This window comes from Struthio camelus, chromosome 3 (genome assembly GCF_040807025.1).
Source record: "Struthio camelus isolate bStrCam1 chromosome 3, bStrCam1.hap1, whole genome shotgun sequence".
Lineage (NCBI taxonomy): Eukaryota > Metazoa > Chordata > Aves > Struthioniformes > Struthionidae > Struthio > Struthio camelus.
This window is the reverse complement of record NC_090944.1, coordinates 90,425,282-90,445,540: the sequence shown is the minus strand read 5'-3', so window position 1 is coordinate 90,445,540 and position 20,259 is coordinate 90,425,282. Positions and strand designations below refer to the sequence as shown.

Below are 20,259 nucleotides of genomic sequence, written 5' to 3'. Positions count from 1 at the left end.
ATCTTTATCATTTATATTTTCAGCATGCCACCTCATACATTGCCTTTCATGTGCATAATGTGAACCATTTCCATTCCCATCTTTATTTTTCTTCTATGAAACAATGTTCCATTTCAGGCCCTTGTTCCTTCGCAACACTTCATTCTAGCCACAGAGCAATAGCATATATTAATCAAGGTAAAGACAGCATGAAACCATATAAATTCTGGCACTACAAAATATCATGCTTGGACCACAATATACAGAAGATGCAGTAGATAATACAGCCACCTTCTGATCCACTCTGTCACCCCTTGTTTTGAGTATCTTTGCTGTTTCTTTATTCTCTGCCAGAAATAGCTCAGCATTTAGTCCTCACAGAAATGACAAGGTAAACAACTTAAATGTGAGTGGCTTGGTATAACCACAGCAAGATTGAGTATCACACCACAAAATGAAAGAGATGGGGGCTCTCCATCTCCCTATATTTTTCGTGTATAGCAATAGGAGTTCTACGGTGATTTCGACAGCAACTAAACACAAACAAGGAGACAATATGAAAGTGTAAATGCTGAAAATATTAATGATAGAGATGAGTTACCAGTCTGGAACTGAAATTCCAAGGCAGAAATTATTGATAGTTTCCACAATAAAGAAAATGAAAAGAGGATGAGGTAGTACCTGACAATTTCCAATTAAATACAAGAGGATTGTAGGCACCTAATTTAGGGCAATTGCTTAAAAGCAGTGAAGATATCAAAATTATTCAGAAGTCATAAAACAATTATGAAATAAACTTAACTAAATTGCAATGTTGCGAATGTTAGTCACACTAAAAATAAGATGAAATTTTCTGTATTATTCCTGTAGGACTGCTCAACATTATTTGCCAGTAACTTTTGTCTGGGCTGAAAAACATTTTTGTTATTTTTTCCAGTGAAAAGTTGAGATTTTAAGTGCTAGGGAAAACCCCAATACATTTCTTTATCATCTCTGTTCTCCTTAAGGAGTAAAAAGCAGAGTGGTTTTCAAATGGTATCAGTGGAAGTTTTTCTTTGTTTTAATAGTTTCTCTCTAAAACAAGAGTAGAGTTTTAGGAATAGCATTTGAGAATGCCTCTGTGCATTTAGAATATGTGGGTTTTTTGGACAGTATTCTTTTTTTTTTTTTTTCTCCAAATAAGCACAAAAGCCACATTCCCTTTAGAATGTGGTAATGAAATAAAGATAGAGGATGAGCAAAAATCTAAACAGATGTAGATAAGGTTTTAAGAGTTGCCACCATTGTTCTGGTGGCTGCACAACCATTTAAGTACAAGACTGAGAATTTAAATCATCCATTAAAGGAAAGGAAAAAAAAAAATTATTCACATGCACAGAACTAGCACTTTTTAATCTATCTGTTTCTTGCAAATACTAAAGTTTTCAAAGTTATTAAGGAAATAACTTTGCCAACTCGGAGTGAAGAGCATTTCTATCATTGTTAGTGTTACCAATTTTTATCATTCATTTCATTTACAAGAAATCCTGAACAGGCCCACTGAAGCTCAGTTTCCTAAGGAGGCAAAGGAGGAACAGCGACCAATATCTACACAGCAGTACAAATAGTGTTTTGGAAAAAAAATTGTCCCCCAATATTGAAAGATTTATAATATAAAGTTTGACTTTTACAATGCTTGTCTCAAGAATCTGAACTCACAAGTGCATTGAGCTTCCAGAGAGCATTTACACCGTATAAGTAAATTAGGTGCATAGGGTCCCTGTAGGTAGAAGTGTATAAAGGAAGGGCTTAAATCAAGAGGCTGCATCTCTTCACTGAGCTATGCAGAGGACTTCATCTCTGAAAGCATGCATTTTAGTTATTAGAATTTAGATCCCTGAATCATGAAAGTGCTGGCTAAAAGAGATGCCTGGAGGTCATGCAGTCCTACCTCCTGCTCAGAGGAGGACTGCCATCAACAGTAGAAAAGGTCAGGCATAGCTTTGTCTAGCTGAGTCTTGAGGACCTCCAAAGATGAAGATTTAACAACTTCTCCAGGCACCTATTCCAGGGCTTCATTGCCCTCCTAGTAACATTCTTCCTCATGTCTAACTTGAGCCTACCAAGTCACAATTGGTGGCCACTGGCCCATCCAGTGCTACTGATAAAAATTTGGCTCCATTATCTTTGCAAGTACCCTTTAAGATGCGGTGGGATACTCTTAGATAACCCATTAGCTTCTTTTTCAGAATAAATGAGACCTGCTCCATTGACATCTCCTGGCAGGTCACGTGCCCTAGGCTGTAGGCCTACTATTGATCTTATCGGCCCACCCGAGTCCACCAACGTGCCTTTTAAATGGTGAGGAACAAAACTGCGCGTTTAATCAAGATCTTTCATGTACCATCCAGGTCTCCTACATCCTCTCTACTGAAATGTCCAGTTATTAAAAGAAAAAAAGTCCGCCTAATTTAGCAATTGATTTGATTATTTTTTCATTCAATACAATCATAGTCTCATAGTTCTTTTCATACACACCGACCTTCTGCATTTGATTGAAGATCCTACTCAAAATCCTGTACAGTCCTCTTTCAACATTAACTTTATCATACAAAACCGAAAAGACTGCCTATACCCAGAATTGCATCTGACTGTCTCCACTTCCCTTTGAAATACTGACACAAAAATAGCATAACTGGCCAAATACATTCCAAGAATATGAATCTCTTAATTTACTACTATTGCTTTTTATAGTCAACATTCAATTACACGGTGCAGTAGTTGAGTGGAATAAGCCAGATTAAACTCACGCAACAATACAAAACACACTAGAGCATATAAAGAAAATGTACTAGAGAAAATAAATAATAATGATCCTGTTGAGAAGTGCAGATATCTGCAAGCTATGACCCAAGCTGATAAGTACACTACAACATACTGTGACAAGATCAACACTACCAACACTATCTCTCTTTCATCTTTAAACTGACTCATCTGGAAGCAGTTCAAAACTGTCTGCATCTTAAACAATCATTAATTCATAGCCATAGGATCAATAGGCTTTGGCTACAGGCAACTGTGTGTTGACTCTAGCGTCACTGAAGTCAAAGAAAGTTTGTCATACACAAAACTCTCTAGAATTTGGCCCATGAAGTTAACTGGGAGAGGAAATGTGTTTCATATAGGGGGTAACCCCGGACATTTTAGGATGTAGTAGTTGTCTCTATAGAAGAACATTTGAAGTCCATGGAAATATGAATGTTACATAACAATTTTGATTTGAAAGAACAGGTTTTGGAAGAGAGAATGAGATAATAGGTGTTTTTTATTTTATGTAACTATGAATGAACTCTTCCTCAAACACTTTAACTAAAGAACTATTTTTACTACATCTTTTGCATTCCCATCATAACCAGAGCCCAATATTTATATGCTTACACTACAGACTAACACATACTCTGTTTTTCTGGTGGGGGAGGACTTTCAGGGTGCTTTAGTACAAAACATATTTGGATTGAACTAATCTGCTCACCACTACATTTAATTCACCCAGTGCTTCTGTGAACAGTTACTAAATAAATAACTGCTATCACCTTGGTGGCATTTTTGCCACGCTCATCTCCCTGCTACAGCTGCAGAGATGATTCATTCATGAGCACGTGCAATAAGAATAATCAAAAAGGATTTGTGTAGACATGTAATCCCATCTTCAGATTTCTACTTGCACACATGTTCACTCACTAGAGTTACACAGGAAATAGTCCAGATGAGGGACTATATAGCAGTTCCTCTAAACTGTGTTTTGAAAAAAGATCTGATCAAGTTTAAAATTATTTCTCTTATAAAACCCATCATTATAGACTGTAGAGAGATAACTCAGTAAGATCATATGATTTTTATATAGTATTTTAAACACAGACTGGATCTGCACTTTAAAACCCTCTTCTATAGGTGGCAGTTCACCTTTTCCCCTTATGACAATTATGAGCTGTACTGCTGTTCCTCATTCCCTTTTTCTTTACTGAATAGCAAAAGAGAAGAACATTCAATGAACTTAAAATTAAAACTTAGTATTTGGTCAGGATGAAATTACCTTTTGATTCCTTTTCCATTTATACTTGACAGATATGATTTTCTCTGTTCTATTTTTCTACAAAGAATTTTCATTGAACAAAGTTACTACTTTAAATGCTTAAATTCATTATTCTTGCAGACAGTGCCTCAGTAACATACTTCAAACATGGCATAGTTTATGCTGTTCTGAATAAAACAAACAAACGAAAAGAACACACACACACAACCTGTGTTTCAGAAATGTCTAAATAAGCCAACCTTCCAATCAGCCCAGAAGCATCCCAAAGGTACTACTGCACAACAGGAGAGATGAGGAGAGGAACAACTGTAAAACAAAAATTACTAAGAATAAGGTTTGTTTTCTGTACCAAAAATACATGAAAGCAGTATTTGTCATGGATTTTTTTTTTTTTCCAAGACTTTGTCTGGAAAAAAGAACCCCACCCCCACCCCCAAACAACAGAGGTCTAAATTACTGAATAATTGCCAGAGATGATTGTATATTGGCACATTGAGAAGTGAAACTACTACTTTCCATCTTTAGATGAGACATTTATTGGGTTTGTATATTTGAGTCCATCTGCTGCTGATCTTAAGTGTCCTTAACTGTGGTGCACTGTTACAGATATTCAATATTTGTGAAACAGGAACAATAGTAGTAGGAGTAATAAATGCAAAAAAAAGTTAGCCAAGAGACAATCCACTCCCCATATTTTTGCACACACTGTTCAGAAATCAACATGCATCACAAGAATAACACCAGTATTAAAAAGAAGTTTACAATCTCAATTTCAACTTCAAAACAACTTCACCAGTTATTTAAGCTTTAACAGAGATTTCAGTATGATTCAGATATCACCTAACTTACTTCTAGATAAAAATAACAAGCAGTTTGATCATACTTGCTTAGAGCTTCAAATATAAAATTAAGTGAATATATTAAGATATAGTAGTTCACTATATTCAAATCAGATCTCAGTGAAACAGCATGCGAATGACTGAAGTTAGAGAAAGAGAACAACTTATTCTTTCAGTGTGTGTTTGCCAAGTCATGAGATTGTTCTTTGTTTTCCAAACATTAGTTGTTATAATTAGCTGTAATTTAAGGTTCATGCTCTTAGGCCACGCAAGAGAGAATGCAAATTAAATTAGCATGAGGTGTCATGTACTTTATTCTTAACTGGGACATAAAAGGACAGTAAATTTCTTGCCGTCCGTTATTTATAACGCAAAACTTCTATAGATAACTTTATTTGAAAAAGACAGTAAGGTTTTGCATCTCTTTGCATTTTGAAAGCTAGTATAGGTCCAGCAGAGCTCAGTAGCTCTGGCACCATGCCATACCCCATCTAATGCCTTAAAAAAAGTAAATCCACCTCACTTATTCAGAACCTTGGTCTTAAGTCTTCTTGCGAATGCAGTCTATCAGCCATGTTAAAAACATTCAGCAACTAAGAGGAATTTAACCTGACTTGAACCAAACTTCCAAAATTGCCGAAATTCTAGAAGCACATGTTTTAGCTCAGCCTCTGAACCAAAACCAAACCAAGACAAACCCTTCAATTAGGAAGTGTCAATTGCTCCTAGGAGGAAGGTTGCAGGGAACTAACTATTGGCCAATTTAGAAGGCATTTTGAAGTTGTGAGTATCACCATTCAGTTTTATGCACTTGTAAGACAATTTATACCAGCTAAGGATACAATCTACAATATATTCAATTCAGAAAACCGAGATACGATCAAACAGTAATGAAAACTAGTAGTTAAGTGGTCTATCATATCCACCAGAAATAAATACCTAGGATTAAAAAAACAAACAAACAAAAAAACCACACACACAAAAAGCCTCATCTGAAACCATAAACTTCAGCTAGTTCAAAAAACGTAACCCCAGCTTTGTGCTAATGATATGATAAATACTTAATGGGAAGTTTTGTTTTTTTTTTTAAAAAAAAAAAAGGTAAGAAGAGATCAATTAACCTGATCACACAGGCCAAGAATTTTCTGTTCTCTTTCTATTGACTTGTAAAACCAAGATCATTGAAAGAACAAAAAAGGAACTGTGCTCTACTGCAGATCTGAGTGTTTTACATTTTTGCATCTTTGTGGAAAGAAGAAAGCAAGTCACTCACAGTTACCTCTTGTTTCCCTTTCTAGATTTCAGATGTGCACACGGGCAGGCACACATATACACCAATTCACCCACCTCTTTCCTGTCTGGTCAAGACCGTGCCCCTCTGCCCCCAAGTCAAGAGACTCTTTGTTTTGTGCTATTTCTTTTTAGTAGAAGGCCCTACTCAAGACATTCCTACACTTAGCAAGAACGTTGGGATTGGCTTGCCAAGAAAACAGTACATCAAGACCAAGCTGTCATGAAAAAGAAATTTGAGACAACTGCGTACTGTAATACATCCACTTCGCCGCTCTCACAAATTTATCAGTATTTCTTATTTCAATAATGATTGTCAGCTACAGTTGTTGCTGTTTATTTTAAATAAATCTGTTAGCAATCCATTAAAACAAAGTAAGTGCACTGTTGCATTTTACTGACAAGAGAAGTTAACATTTTTTTAAGATGCATCTGTAAAAGCTGTTATCTCTTCTTTCACATGGATAATAAGAATAAACAACATAAAGGACTAATGAATATATTTTGCAGTTTGAGAAGAGAAAACTAATTTTAAGTCTGACAATTCTCTGTCCCCTACAACAGGAGAAAAATAGTATCCAGAGTTGATCTCTGAAACAAAGATACTTTAAAGACTGGCAGTGAACTTAAAGCATACAGAAAAGTCAGAATTATAGACCTTGGCACTGTGATGGGGGAAACACTAGATAACCTTGCAAGCATCAGATTTGGCTTTAGGGAGATAAAAATCAGACTAGGATGATGCGAGTAAATCCATATCCTGGCTTCTTTGGTTTTGTGCCTAAAGTGACAGCTGAAAAGAGTCTATATCAGCTATGCAGAGCAGTGACAGTTCAGTACAAAGAGAGGCTCACTTCACAACTTTTTCATTTACTTCATATATCACTCCATCACAAAAGCCAGTATTAAGTTTCCTGATAGATCTTTTTCGTACTGTTAAAGCCATAAGGTTAGGCCATTCAGACTAGTTAGTCAACTGTGAATTCCTATACAGGTAAGTTTTCATTTTATCAAAAAATGCTCCCAGGATAATGATGGAAAAGTAGTCTTAGAAAAAAAAAAAAACACAACAAGAGCTTGTGTCAAGAAAGATACACAACGCAAACTTGAGGTGTGCTTAACAGAATCTAAATACTCAAATATTCTATTCAAAATATCAGGAATCACAAAATTCAGATCTGTGCCCTTCTCTGTACTAATTAAAGAATAGCCAGGAAAGAGCTAAAGGGGATTTTTTGATATAAGTGGAAAAAAACAATGCTATTTGGTATAGCTCTTACCATCTAAAAAAGACATTTGAAGGGATTTTTCTTTCCCAGAGGGAGAATGCTTTTAATGTAACATACAAATTGGGAGCACTCTAAAAGTGTATATACAACATTATATATGTGGTGAGTATTCTTAAGAAATATTTTCATAATTCCAATGCATTTTCATCCTCTTTATTTTCTCATTCTGCCTCTATCTAAGGCCATCTTGAAGGCAACAAATAATCTCACTTGTTTGTACAATGTACATAAATATGGTGAGCTAAATAGATTACCCCGCTAGTTTGTCATTAAATTCCAATAAAACATAACCTTACAGCTTGTTAGCTCTTAAATGTGAATATTTTCAACTTTTCTAATAAGATAATGGTACCTGTGTTGACTTACCTTTTCCATATTAGTAGTTTGTAAGCTTTACAAATTGCTCATCTTTTATTTATAAAAATATTATCAAAACATACTAGCGGCTACAGCAGTCACATAGGAAGAGGTAGGGGGAAAAAAAAGTGCAGGGAAAAGGAACCTCTATCAAGGATACCAGGGCTGTAATTAAACTTTTGGATAAGCTGCAGAATATACATACTGACTACATACTCTGCAAGTACAGACAAGATATTTGTTAAAAAAGTTAGATTACTGATTTTGCAGGAGACAAAACCTCAAATTGTTCAAAATACTGATGACATACGGAGCCCAAAAGGCTTTAATCACCATAATATCTGAATGTCGGACTATTAATTTACTTTAATGATTCATCCACATGATAAAGGTGCTAATCTTGTGGGTCTTGAATAGAAATACAAAGAAGCCAAGATCTGTATCCTAAAAGCCTTTTAAGTATTTAAATTTCAGATTTAGGAAGAAATAAGGAAAAAAAAAATCTCTGTCTTGGTGATCCATAGATGCACTTCCTGATCTTTGGAACTTCTTGCAATGTTTTATTTCCTCTAACTGATGAGGCAGAAAAATCATTTGAAGTCTAACTAGCCTGAAAGGACAGACCATTCTCTGTTAATTTAGAAAAAACAAAAAAACAAACAAAAATCCAAAAACAACTATCTATTCCTTTTAAAAAAGGACATTCTATCCATGAAGGAGAATTTAAAAACAAATTAGCAGAACAACTCACTCTACTCTTAGATCTCTTGCATTATACACTATACTAGACCCACTCAACACATAGCTGGCAAAGGAATTTCACTAATTTGCCAGTGGTCAAGGCTGTTGTGCGTTGGCCTACTTGGAGGCTGAGAGCATGTCCTCTTGGCAGCAGCAGATGCGAAATGTTACAGGCAGCAAGCAAATCTCAGCACTCACTTCCAAGCCAGAAGGTATACATGAGCTGACAGTCAGCTGTCTTTCACCAGGAGGTATGCATCGCTTCCAACCTCCAGCCAGACAAATGACACCCTCTGCGCACAGTAAAACATCCAGGGTATAACTGTATTATGCTGTTGTACCACAGGCCCATGTTCTTTAAACAAAGAAAATATGTGATTTTTTTGTTCCAATAGTGGGTAAGAGCAAGTCAATAGAGCAGTGGAGACAGAAGAGAGCAGAGAGCAAAGGGTGGTAAGAGTTTTATTGAAGACAGACAGACTGTACGTGGGAGGAGAATATTAAAGTAGAAATTATGTTATTATAGTTTAAGTAAAAATGAATTCTAAACAGATTTTTTTTAATTTATTGCCAAAAAGGTTGAAGGCCATAAACGTTTCATTAGAAGCTCAAGTTTTAGGTTTCATAACATCTCATAACTGCAGAGCTTTACTGTGGTCAGCTCAACTATGAGAATTTTTATATTATTGCTATAAATCAACTGGGCTGCTGGCAATTAGTTGCAATTGTGTTGCAGTGCTTCTACCTAAGATCATCTCCCCAAAAGGCTAAGAACAGTAGTTTCTATTAACTTATTCCCAAATAAGTCACTCTCTTTACAGTTAGTTCAAATCCTAAGGAAAAGTAAGTTTGGGGGGCAAAGGGGAAAAATCCCATTTTTGTTACATAAAAACCATAGCATTTGAAAGCTAGATAAAGCAGGTAGGCGTTTAAAATCCTGCTTCAAAGAAGAGGTGAAAAACAGCTTCCTGACAAGTGAATGAAAAACATAGATCTCACTAACAGCCATTCCCTGAAGTTATCGTTGGCTAAATGTAGACACCCAGTTCAACCCCTGATCTCACAGCAAGTGCTCTCCACCCTTTCTCAGCCTCCCTCTACCTTGAGAGAGGGAAACAAATCACTTTTATATGAAGATTAAAAAAATAGTTATTGCCACAAAAATTAGTAGCAGTAGCAGTGAGAATAGTGTCCCATTTTTATACCCCTCTGCTCTGTGCATTTTAAATTACTTAGCAAAACTGTCTACACAGCCTTCCCTTTAGCCATCTTCCCACTTGTGCTCTTCTGTTCAGTACCATGAAAGTGAAAGACGAGAAAAAGCAGGAAGAGTGACTTAAAAATATATTTTTTTTCTTGTTCTATAAAAAAAAGTTTATCCATGTTACTTCGTACTGTGAGAATTTCAAACTACTATGGAACAAGACTTTGAAAATAGAATTTTATCAGTGTGTTAGCTAAGTTTGATGATTACTTTATCTTTTCTTGTTGTTCAACAAACGAAAGCCTTTCATTAAACTATCTTAACTTCTTTATCTGCCTTTTTTCCCCCTCCCTCACAGTCATTTTCCCTCCAAATTACTTAATGTTCCCTGTTCTCCTTTACATGGGCAACAATTTAGATGTACTGGCAGAAAGAGCCAGCAGCACGCAAAGATACTGTTGTAAGTAACAGCAATTAATGGCTAAAGCAAAATACGCTTCATGTGAGAAAAGGAGATTACAAACTTTCTAGCAGTTTACAAGATAGCTTTACTGCATCAAGGATTTTTTTCTTTTTCTTTTTTTTACATTCTTTAATAATTTTCAGAAATATACTGCTAAAGAAAGTTTCCGTTTCTGAGAACAATGGTCTTAGACATTCTCCATAAACATTTACCAGCTCAAAAGTATGAATATGACTCATTCACTCACAGTGCTACACGTTCCTCTCAGGTCTTGAAAGTATCTAACAAATGCAGTAATCAAGGTTACACCTGGGGAAAAATGCCATGCCTTACATCTTTTCTCTGTAGATTAGAAAAAGGCTGTTTCATAAACAGTCAGTAGTCCATATAAAATATGGAGAGGGCTCTTTACAACCACCAAGTGAAAAAAACAGAAGAGAAACTTTTTCTACGGAACAGCTCGTATTTCTTAATAAAATTATTATTCCACTGTTTCCACTGCAAAAGATCACATGGAGTGTCTTCTTGGGCCATGTTTCTGATGTAAAGGTAACACCTTAACTTTTCTTGCACTCATTTCATGCCACATAACGCCCTTAAAATTAAAGATCAGATTTTAGGTAACTTTGCTCTTTGAGTGGATGTAGATTTAACCTGGGAGAATCACTATGTAAGCAGAGCACTTGTAGGATCCTGGACTCAAAATTAGCAGCATAGGTAGGAAGCCTCATTTATGAAGGCTGACATTAAGTCTTAGGAACAGTTCTGTTCTTCTAAAAAGAAGGCTAATGAAGCTGTGGAGTTAGTAGTGCACTGGATGAATTCCAGTGTTCACCGTTCTGCAATTTATATGTCATTTGGATACAGCCAACTGTTGGTAAGATTTGCTTTGAATGTATGATATTTATACTGCACCGAAGACTTAATGGGGATAGTAAATCAGTCAGTTGATGTACAGTGCAATTTGAAATCAAAATAAAATTTCACAAAAATGTTGATATACAAACAGTAGCTAAGAGAATCTATTAAAAGGATGCATAAACCATGTAAGACTATACATTCCTCAAGCAGCGCTTCTACTCCCTATCGAATCACCAGCATTACATTTTGATATTTAAAAGGGGAAAGAAAGGGGAAAAAAAATACACTGAGCAAAGAGTGCACAGAGAATCCTAAGACACACCTGATATCTGACCAAGCACCACAGTTCTTTTGCAATATTCACATAAACGATGTTAGCAGGAGCTGAAGAGGGATCCTTCCAAACTTGCACAGCAGGTGCTAAAAATAAATCATCTGTAGATTCTTAGTTTTAAGAGGTCCCAAATCAAATCAAAGTTCAAAAATACACCTATCTATTCTTAAAGTTATCACAAATGGCTTTGTTCTTATCACTAAAAAAGTTCCACAGACCTTTCAGATGCTTAGATTATTAGCATAAAATTAGCATAGTGAGCCCACCCCATTGAGTAACCCTTCCTCTAAATCCAGAAGGACAACCAACATTTTTAAACAGCAAAAAATGACATGACATCACAACTTAAAATACAGGACTGAAAGGTAGAAAGCAGTATTTACCCTTTAAGACTGTGCAAAATTACTAGCCGTAATTCCCAGCTCAGTCACTAACACTCTTTAAGTACCATATGTAGCTGCATATTTCCTAAGTTAAATTATTGTATGCACATACATTAAAGATAAGTGCAGAGTCTCACTGTAAACCTATACCAATTTAAACAAAGCTGCAAAAGCGCTGCCATAATCATTGTCTTTTACTGTATCCATTATGATAAAACACGAACTTTTAGTATTTCCAAAACAAATTGGTAACATGAGTTTATAAACTGAAGTGATGAATGAGCACAACTACCCTTCGAATTTTTAACCATATATTTTGGTACATTATATCAGTCAGTTCCATTTAAAACAGAGCATGTAAGATGAACATCTGGTCCACAAGTTTCATTTGTTTTTAAGTTGCTGCAAGCTTTTTATAGTAAGAAAATTTAAATGGTCAAAGGAAATTATTCTATTTTATACTGAAACAAGATTTTTATTTTAATCTTTATTTTCACATATGAAATTTTTCTGCCACAAATATAGGATTTGATATACCAGACCATCAGTCTGCAAAGTGCATACGCTTGTTTCTGGCAATGCCTCACATCCAAGGAATCAGGATGTCACAAAGCACCCATAAGGCAGCATTGCATGACGTCTAGCTGTAACAAGGGAGGGGACAGGCATTCTTTTCTCACCCCAGCAGAAGTTTTAGAGTACGAACTAAAAACTAGGTCTGAATCATCTTATCATTCACGATAATTTAACTATGTTAGTGGGCATTAAATAATCACCATCAGTCCATCTTCAGTCTTTTATATTCACCCTTTTGGAGCAAACTGGAGGACTGACCTTCACCAATGTAAAGGCTTCTGCTGGTATGTTGGTCATTAATCTTTGGGCAATGCAGCATCATCCTACTCAAGTTCCAATAAGCGGAACACAAATTCCTCAGAGATACTGAACAACTAGCATGAAAACCTCTCTTGGCACAACTTACATTTCTAAAAGGTTCAATGCTTTGGCTTCTTTACTTGTATCTGCATTTTTATTTTTTCCCCTCCATGTTTAAATACACAGAGATGTTCTGACCGGCATTTTTCTTCATATAAGTAACAGATGAAAGACAATAGGGCATAGACAACGTAAGATTATTCTCTTCTGAAGTGCCAGAAAGGAGTGCAAATTGAGCGTAGCATTGCTCAGAGCATTGACCAAAAGAAATTCACCCTCTTGATTGGAGATTGAGTTATATCAGACAACAGTTTATCACAAATACAAAGAAAAAGAGTTATGGGTGAAGACTAGTAGAACCAATACCTGAAAACAGAGTATTTTGTCACTAAAAGCTTAGTCAGCCGTTAATAAGAAGCATTAATGGTTCAATGTCTTAGTCTCATTTTGTCACATTGCAATCTCTAAAATAGCTAGGCAGCTACATAGCCCAAAACTATACCTCTTGACAGTCTTCACAGGAGTTTTTGCTTTATATTATTGGTTACAGACACCACTTTCATAATAGTAAACAGATAGCATTTTTCTTTAAAGGTTCTCTTGTTGGTCCATAGTAGCAAACAAAGACAGAAAGAGCATCAGTTCTACTGGTATGTTACAAAGGATTATTTAAGTTGTAACTTTCATTATCAGGTCAGACCAGTTTACAGACAAACTCACAATAGTAAGCAAGTTTTTTGAGACAGTAAAACCTTAAAACTAGGCAGATTTTTTTTTTAAACCAACATATAATTCTTATTTGAGGCTTAGTATGTTTCTTACTACATTTAAAAATAGTTATCTTTGCAACTTCAAATCATGACCTAATAATACTTTTGTGTAAATAATGTTTAATTAAGATTTTGCTTAAGCAATTTTGCTTCATGTCATTCAAAGTCAATTTCATATGTTGCATTAATTTCAGTGAAATTAAACATAAAATTAATTTTAATTAGATTCAAAGCCCTCAGTACAGTAAATAAAGTGAAGATAAGCACAAAGCAAATACAGAAAGTTGTGCATTTGTTTAAATATGGCATTTATATCCAAAACAGTAGTATGTAATCAAATACGTGTGTCAAAGTACTACAGCAAGCAAAAGCTATAAAATGAAACATTAAAAAAAAAAAAACCCACTACAACATAGTCTGTGATCTTTCAGTTAAAACTTTACAAGACAGATGTACTTGCTGCTGTTGTGAGGAGAAAAGGGAGGAAAGATATGTGGGGGAGGGGAAAGCATGAGATGCATGTATTTTTTTCCACCCCAAATCTCAAGGTAAACATTAAAAAAACTAAAAAAGAGCAAAGTAGGTGCTGTTGATGTCATGCTTTTAAGTCTCGAGTACATCAGTTCTCATTACGTTTCCTTAGCAGTGTATCCTTTTAAGTACCCTTCCTGTTGAGCACCCTATCTCAGATTACTCACCTCCATCTCAGTGAGCTGATAAAAATGCAGACAATATTTTAGTACTTCTGTTCAAATCTTAAAAAGTTAGAGACAAATTTGACTTCCTAAATACCTGGAAATAAGTCTGTTTACTCTGTGAGCTTCATTTCCTTTTGCTAATTACTTTCTTCTCTCATATGCAGCTTAAGTTTTGGTAAAGCTTCTTACCCTCAACCATGTTGTTTAACTTTCATTTCCCAATAGCTTAATTATATTGTACGGCGCTCTGAATTAGAAATGCACAGTTTGTGCAAACAGCAACATTTTGTTTGGGTTAGTTTTATCACAAAGGGCTAGAGCTGACATTCTCTAAAACTGCTCCATCATGCAAACCAAATTTTGGTAAGTGGGAAGTTCAGGAGATTAATTTCAAAAACTCAGTCCTGCTTTGAAAATAAAATGCCAGTGGGCACACATTTTAAACCCACTAGTGAATGGAAATCATGAGTAACTGACCTAAGAATTGGAGTCAAAAATCTTGAAAGAAAAATAAAATTCACTGCTCTAATATAAAAAGCTAGGCAAATTCTTCAGCACAGCACAATTTACATAGTTTTCCTCTAGCAGATGTCCGTAGAGTTTTGTTGAATCGTTTGGAATTATTTCCTTCTAGAAGTTATATAAAATAAATGTATTTACAAAAAGGAGAAACTCTGTGAATCTGTAACCATGAAAGAAGGGTCTCATTCGCGAGTTGACTAGCTGCATATTTCTGTTTGACATTAAGTTCTGAGGTCTGCTTTCCCATTGTGTATTCCACTAGCAATTGCGATCCAAACTTCTATCAGCCTTTTAACATAGTCAAGAGTTTAGTTGGGCTGGATGAAAGAACATAGTTTGGATGAAACAGCTATGAAAATTCTAGGCAGTCTGTATAAATGTTGAGGTGACACACAGTTTGGGACTAAAGCTAGCCTCCTTCCAAAAATGGGCGGATTAACAAGGGGGAACCAATAGTTTACCATAACGCTCTAGTTCTCCACCTTGACAACTTCGTTTTACATCCCTTACCAAGTATCAGTTACTGTGTTCCATATTTAAACACATACTCACATATGGAAGCGCAGAGTATCACAAAGTGAGCAAGTACTTTTACAGCTTTCAAGCTTTTAACTTTACCTGTTTCCATGTTCTAGGTAAAGGTTTGATACTATACATTAGACTGAGACAGATAGTTACTGGTTCTGATAGCAGCAGCCAGCACTAGGTTTTGCAAAGGCTTAGCAAAGCAATTACTTTAGAAAATACCTCATCAGAATTCAGGATTCAATACTGCCATTTTCTGAGCATTCAGTTCCAGATGATGTAAATATATCAAGTCCTACACAATCCTGGATGCTACTCTGTATGTGAAAATTCCCTTTTTGCACTGTTGACAAGGCCACTCATTAGAGCCAGATGCACTGCCTGCACTCAAGGTACTACTCTGCACATAAGTAATAGTAAGACATTCATTTGGAGCACGTCCTTTAACGTCCAACTTTTATTTGAAGAAGTAGTTAAAATCCTTCCAAAGATGCTTTACAAAACCAATAAAATGAGCCTTTGCTAAGATAAAACAGCAGATGACCCAGGAAACAATATCTATATTGGGCTACCTCTTTTTAATTACATTTAACATCACATTATTTTGAGTGAACATGTAATCTTCTATATAAAGTATTACATATATTTCTTAGAAATGCAACCTTTAACATACTCTAATAAAATGTGAAATACCATCATGAACAATACTGCCTAACTGACCAAAACAGTCAGTCTTTTTCTTCTCGCATATTGTTTTCTTTATTGACTATTTGTAAAAGAATATATCTAGTTTCCCATGTCATTCTTCCTCCATGTTTTACACATCTCCTCATGTTGAAGCTGAAGAAATATTTTAAATGAAGAATAACCATTCAAATCCAAACTTTCCAAAGACTTAATGATTCCACATTGATTTCAGAAAGGTGTTTTTCATGTATTACTTTCTATAACTACTGATGAGGTGGGGCAGTATGCCATACCACTACTACTTTATTTTAAATGACTGTACTGTCACTATTTGGTATGTAAGCCACACTAGGATGCATATAAAGCTGCTGCTCCTGTTGGGTTCCTGCAAGCATCATGGAGTGGCTGGTTCTGGAGCTGCAGCTTTACACAGTAGCAACATTCCCTAGATCAGCTCATCACTGGTGTACAAAAAAAATTCTGTTGATCCAACTTGGAATTAACAAAGTATCTGATACAACACAATACTTTAAAAAAAAAAAAAACCACAGAGAGACAGACTGTCCTGAAAAAGAAACCAGGACTAAAACAGTTCACCAGATGAAGTCAAAGATCAAACCGGAACTCATTCTTACTTCATATTTTCTATAACGGCTTTGACACAAAAAGTGGAAGTTGCTAATGAAGTCTGAAGACAACACAAAGTTGAGAAGCAGTGCCACTGTAGAGGAAGGTCAAAATACAATAGAGAAAGAATAAAGTAAGCTTTCAGGAACAATTTAATTCTACATTTATCTTATGTAGAAAGTCATTCACTTAGGGACTATAGCAGAAAAATCTGACCAGTCTGGTAGCTCATCAGCTTAAAGCAACAGGAGAATAACTATGATATTGTGCTCAGCCTGAAGACACAATTGAACCATTATCTAAGAGACCGGTGTCATTTATCTTAGGAAATATCAAATAAGATATTCCCAGTAGAGAAAAAGTTTTAATGTCACTGTATCTGCCACAGACCGCATAAGTTGTTCTTAGCCATATCAGAAGAACACTAACATAACAAGCGCAAAGAAAGGTCTTTGCCCCCCAGTCACCTTACTTTATAAGGGGGAACTAAATGTTTGGCTTGTCTGAAGTTTGGCTAAGTATTTGGCTAGTTTAACCTATGAAAATGAAGTCAGAGAGCAAGTTGTCTCCAAGTATCAGGAAGGAAGGAATAAAGCATTTAAGCAAAATAACATTGGTAAAACTGAACAAATGGGCCGCACTCACAGCATGTATTCCACATACAAGCTAGTAGAAAATTCTGCTCCCTAAGTAAGGGGAGCCCCTGGCACAGACTTCCTTTACAAGTGTGAGAAAGGAGAAAACAAAACAAAATACCAGCAACTCATCCCATCCATAATTCAAAATGGAGTGCAACTGATTTTGGAAAGAAATCAGTGATGCAGTTTCCTTCTATAGTAACATGACTGGAAAGGAATGAAGTAACTGAGTTCAGCATGTTGCTGCTTCCTACATTTGGCTTGATTTAGGACAAAGAAGTTTTCAGGCTAGGGCTGCCAATCTGCACCTATCATCAGCATAAGAATTCAGCACTTTTGCAGACCCATCAGTTTAAAAAAAATTAAAGTTTTACCACATTTTCTTGAGACTATGACTTGATAGGAGGTCAGACTGAACTTCTCCAAATCCTCTCCAAAAAACATCCAAAAAGGATGACAAATAAGAAATATTCCTTCTCACCTCTAGCAAAAAAAATCTTCAGAACATAAGTAGTAAACCTCTCTGCTAACTGACAAGCAGTGTCAAGGTTATTTCAACTTTAAAGAATTTTATCCTAAAGGAAATCTTTCCATTCCCTTTCCTGTTTGTTATGCTTAGCTCAGCATGCATTTACAACCTTTTCATATTGAAGGTTTTGTTTAATATTCAGTTTGAGTTTTTAAACACTTAATAAAATGTTATATAAAAATCAAAATAGGGATCTGAATATCAAACTTGGAGGTTTGTTTGTGGGGCTTTTGTTCTTCTGGTTCATGCTTTGCTAAGCATAGAAATATTTAATAGTATAATTACTCTGAAGTTGAATAAGCAAGAACAAGAATTGCTTCCATCTTCTGAGGTTCTGCTGGCTCTTGTTTATAGTCAATGAAGCTAACAGGTAAGATTAAACATAAACAGCTGCTTCTTGCACTTTTTTTTTTTTTAATACACACAGACCTGGACCACTTTAATTTGAATTTTAAAATAATTTGACAAGCCTCAACATTTTTTTCCCCCCAGCAACATGGATAACTCTAGCAAGGATTATCCAAAGTTTCACAATACTAAGATTAGTAGTCAGTGCAAAAAAATTAAATATAAAAGTAGCTTTCACTGGCTGAGAGCCAATTTCAAACTCAAATTGTCCTGCTCTTTCTAACAGTAAAACAATCTTTTGGAAGAAAGCCAACTAAGTAGCTCAATAGAAGTTCACACATTCAAATTCTAGCATTGCTATTCATGTTTTAAAATTCAGTGACAAGGTGAGCAAAGTATACCTGAAGCAAAACCTGAAAAGATGCTATTTTCTTTAAGGGCTTATTCTTTTGCTGAGTAAAGAATTATAGTTATAAAATATTTTAACTTCCAGTAATTTATTTAGAAATTCTTGTCAACTGGTTTAAGCAAAGACTATACAATATGAGTACATAATATTCTAGTTCTTAGAAATAAAAAACTTGTCATCATAATAGAAAAATAATCTTTACTAGAATAAATATAAAGTAGAAACACAGTACAGTAGAATATCAACTAAAATTCTCAATTATTAGACCAAGAACTGATATTTCATAGAATAATTTATATTAGAAGGCACCTTAGGACATCATCTAGTCCAACCTCATACTCAAAGCATTGAATTCAGACCAGGGAGATTAAAGCTTTGTCCAGTCTGGTCTTTAAAACTTCCAAGGATGGAGATTCCACAGCCTCTCTGGGCTCCTTGTTCCAATTTTTTTACTGTCCTCACGGTGATTTTTTTTCCCCTAATGCCAAGTGAGAACCTCACCTGTTCTAGATTATGACCATTGTTTCTTGTTCTCCTGCCACGTACCTCTGTAAATGACTTGTCTCTCTTAATAACCCGCTCTTAGGTATCACAAGGATGCTATTAGGTCTCCTCCAAGCCTTCATCAAGGCTATGCAGGCCAAGTTCCCTCAGTGTCTCCTCATGCGCCCCAACCCCCTCATCTTGAGGGCTCTCCACTGGACTCACATGAGAAGCATGGATTAAACTGTAGTATTTGGAGAACCAAAACTGCATGCAACATTCCCATTATGGTATAATGAGTGCTTAGCAAAGGAAAACAATCTCTTCCCTCAACCTACTGGCTACAACTATATTCACGAAGCAGAGCATGTTGTTAGCCTTCTTCACTGTCAGGGCACGCTGCTGACTTAGGTCCAACGGGATGCCCAGGTTCGTTTCAGTGGAGCTGCTTCCCAGGCAGTCATAGCATTGCAAGGGGTTCTTCCACCCCAGGTGCAAGACTTAACATTTATAGTTATTGAATTTCATGAGATTCATGCCAGTCCACTCCTCCAGTCTCTCCAAATTGCAGAGCAGTGTCCTCAAGCTTATCAGCTACTCCTCGAATTTGATGTAACCTGCAAATTTGATGAGGGCACACTTCATCTCCTTCTCCAGGTTACTGACAAAAGTATTAACCAGGATACGCCTCAGTACAGTACTCCACTTGTAACTGGTCTCCAGGTAGAGTACAAACCATTAACTACTACCTTTTGAGCCAGCCAGTCCAGCCACTTTTTCACTCCTCTAGCAGTCCTCCCATCTGAACTATAACACTCCAGCTTGGTTATAAGGATGCTAAGAAAAATTATGCTGAAAGCCTCAATAAAGTCAAGGTAGATAGCATACAAACTGCAACAATCAACGTTATATTTAATCCGATGGCATTTACATTTTCAGTATTCTTGGGACATTTCTGTATACTATCACTACACAATATATTTTAAAAAAAATAGTGATCCCATATAAGACCGTTTAATTACTATTTAGGCAAAAACACAATTGTTATAGATTTATTCCTTTGGGGAACAAAGCAGAGAAATAAAAAAGAATATGCTTATGCATAAAATAGGTTTAAAATAGGTTTTAAATTGCAAAATCTGTAAATATATTCCATTAGAAGAAATATTAATTCCACCACCTAATTTCCTAGTCTGGAAAACCCAAAGGAGTTATCCCTCTTATACCTGAATGATGTAATGGGAAAGGCTTCCAACTATAACAGTCAAAACAGAA

The 20,259-nt window shown here is 35.7% G+C and overlaps 1 protein-coding gene across 8 annotated transcripts in view; it reads right to left on the bottom strand.

Moving 5' to 3' along the window:
• SIPA1L2 (signal induced proliferation associated 1 like 2) overlaps positions 1-20,259 on the bottom strand; it is a 159,884-nt gene that overhangs the window by 130,594 nt on the left and 9,031 nt on the right. The window lies entirely within an intron of this gene.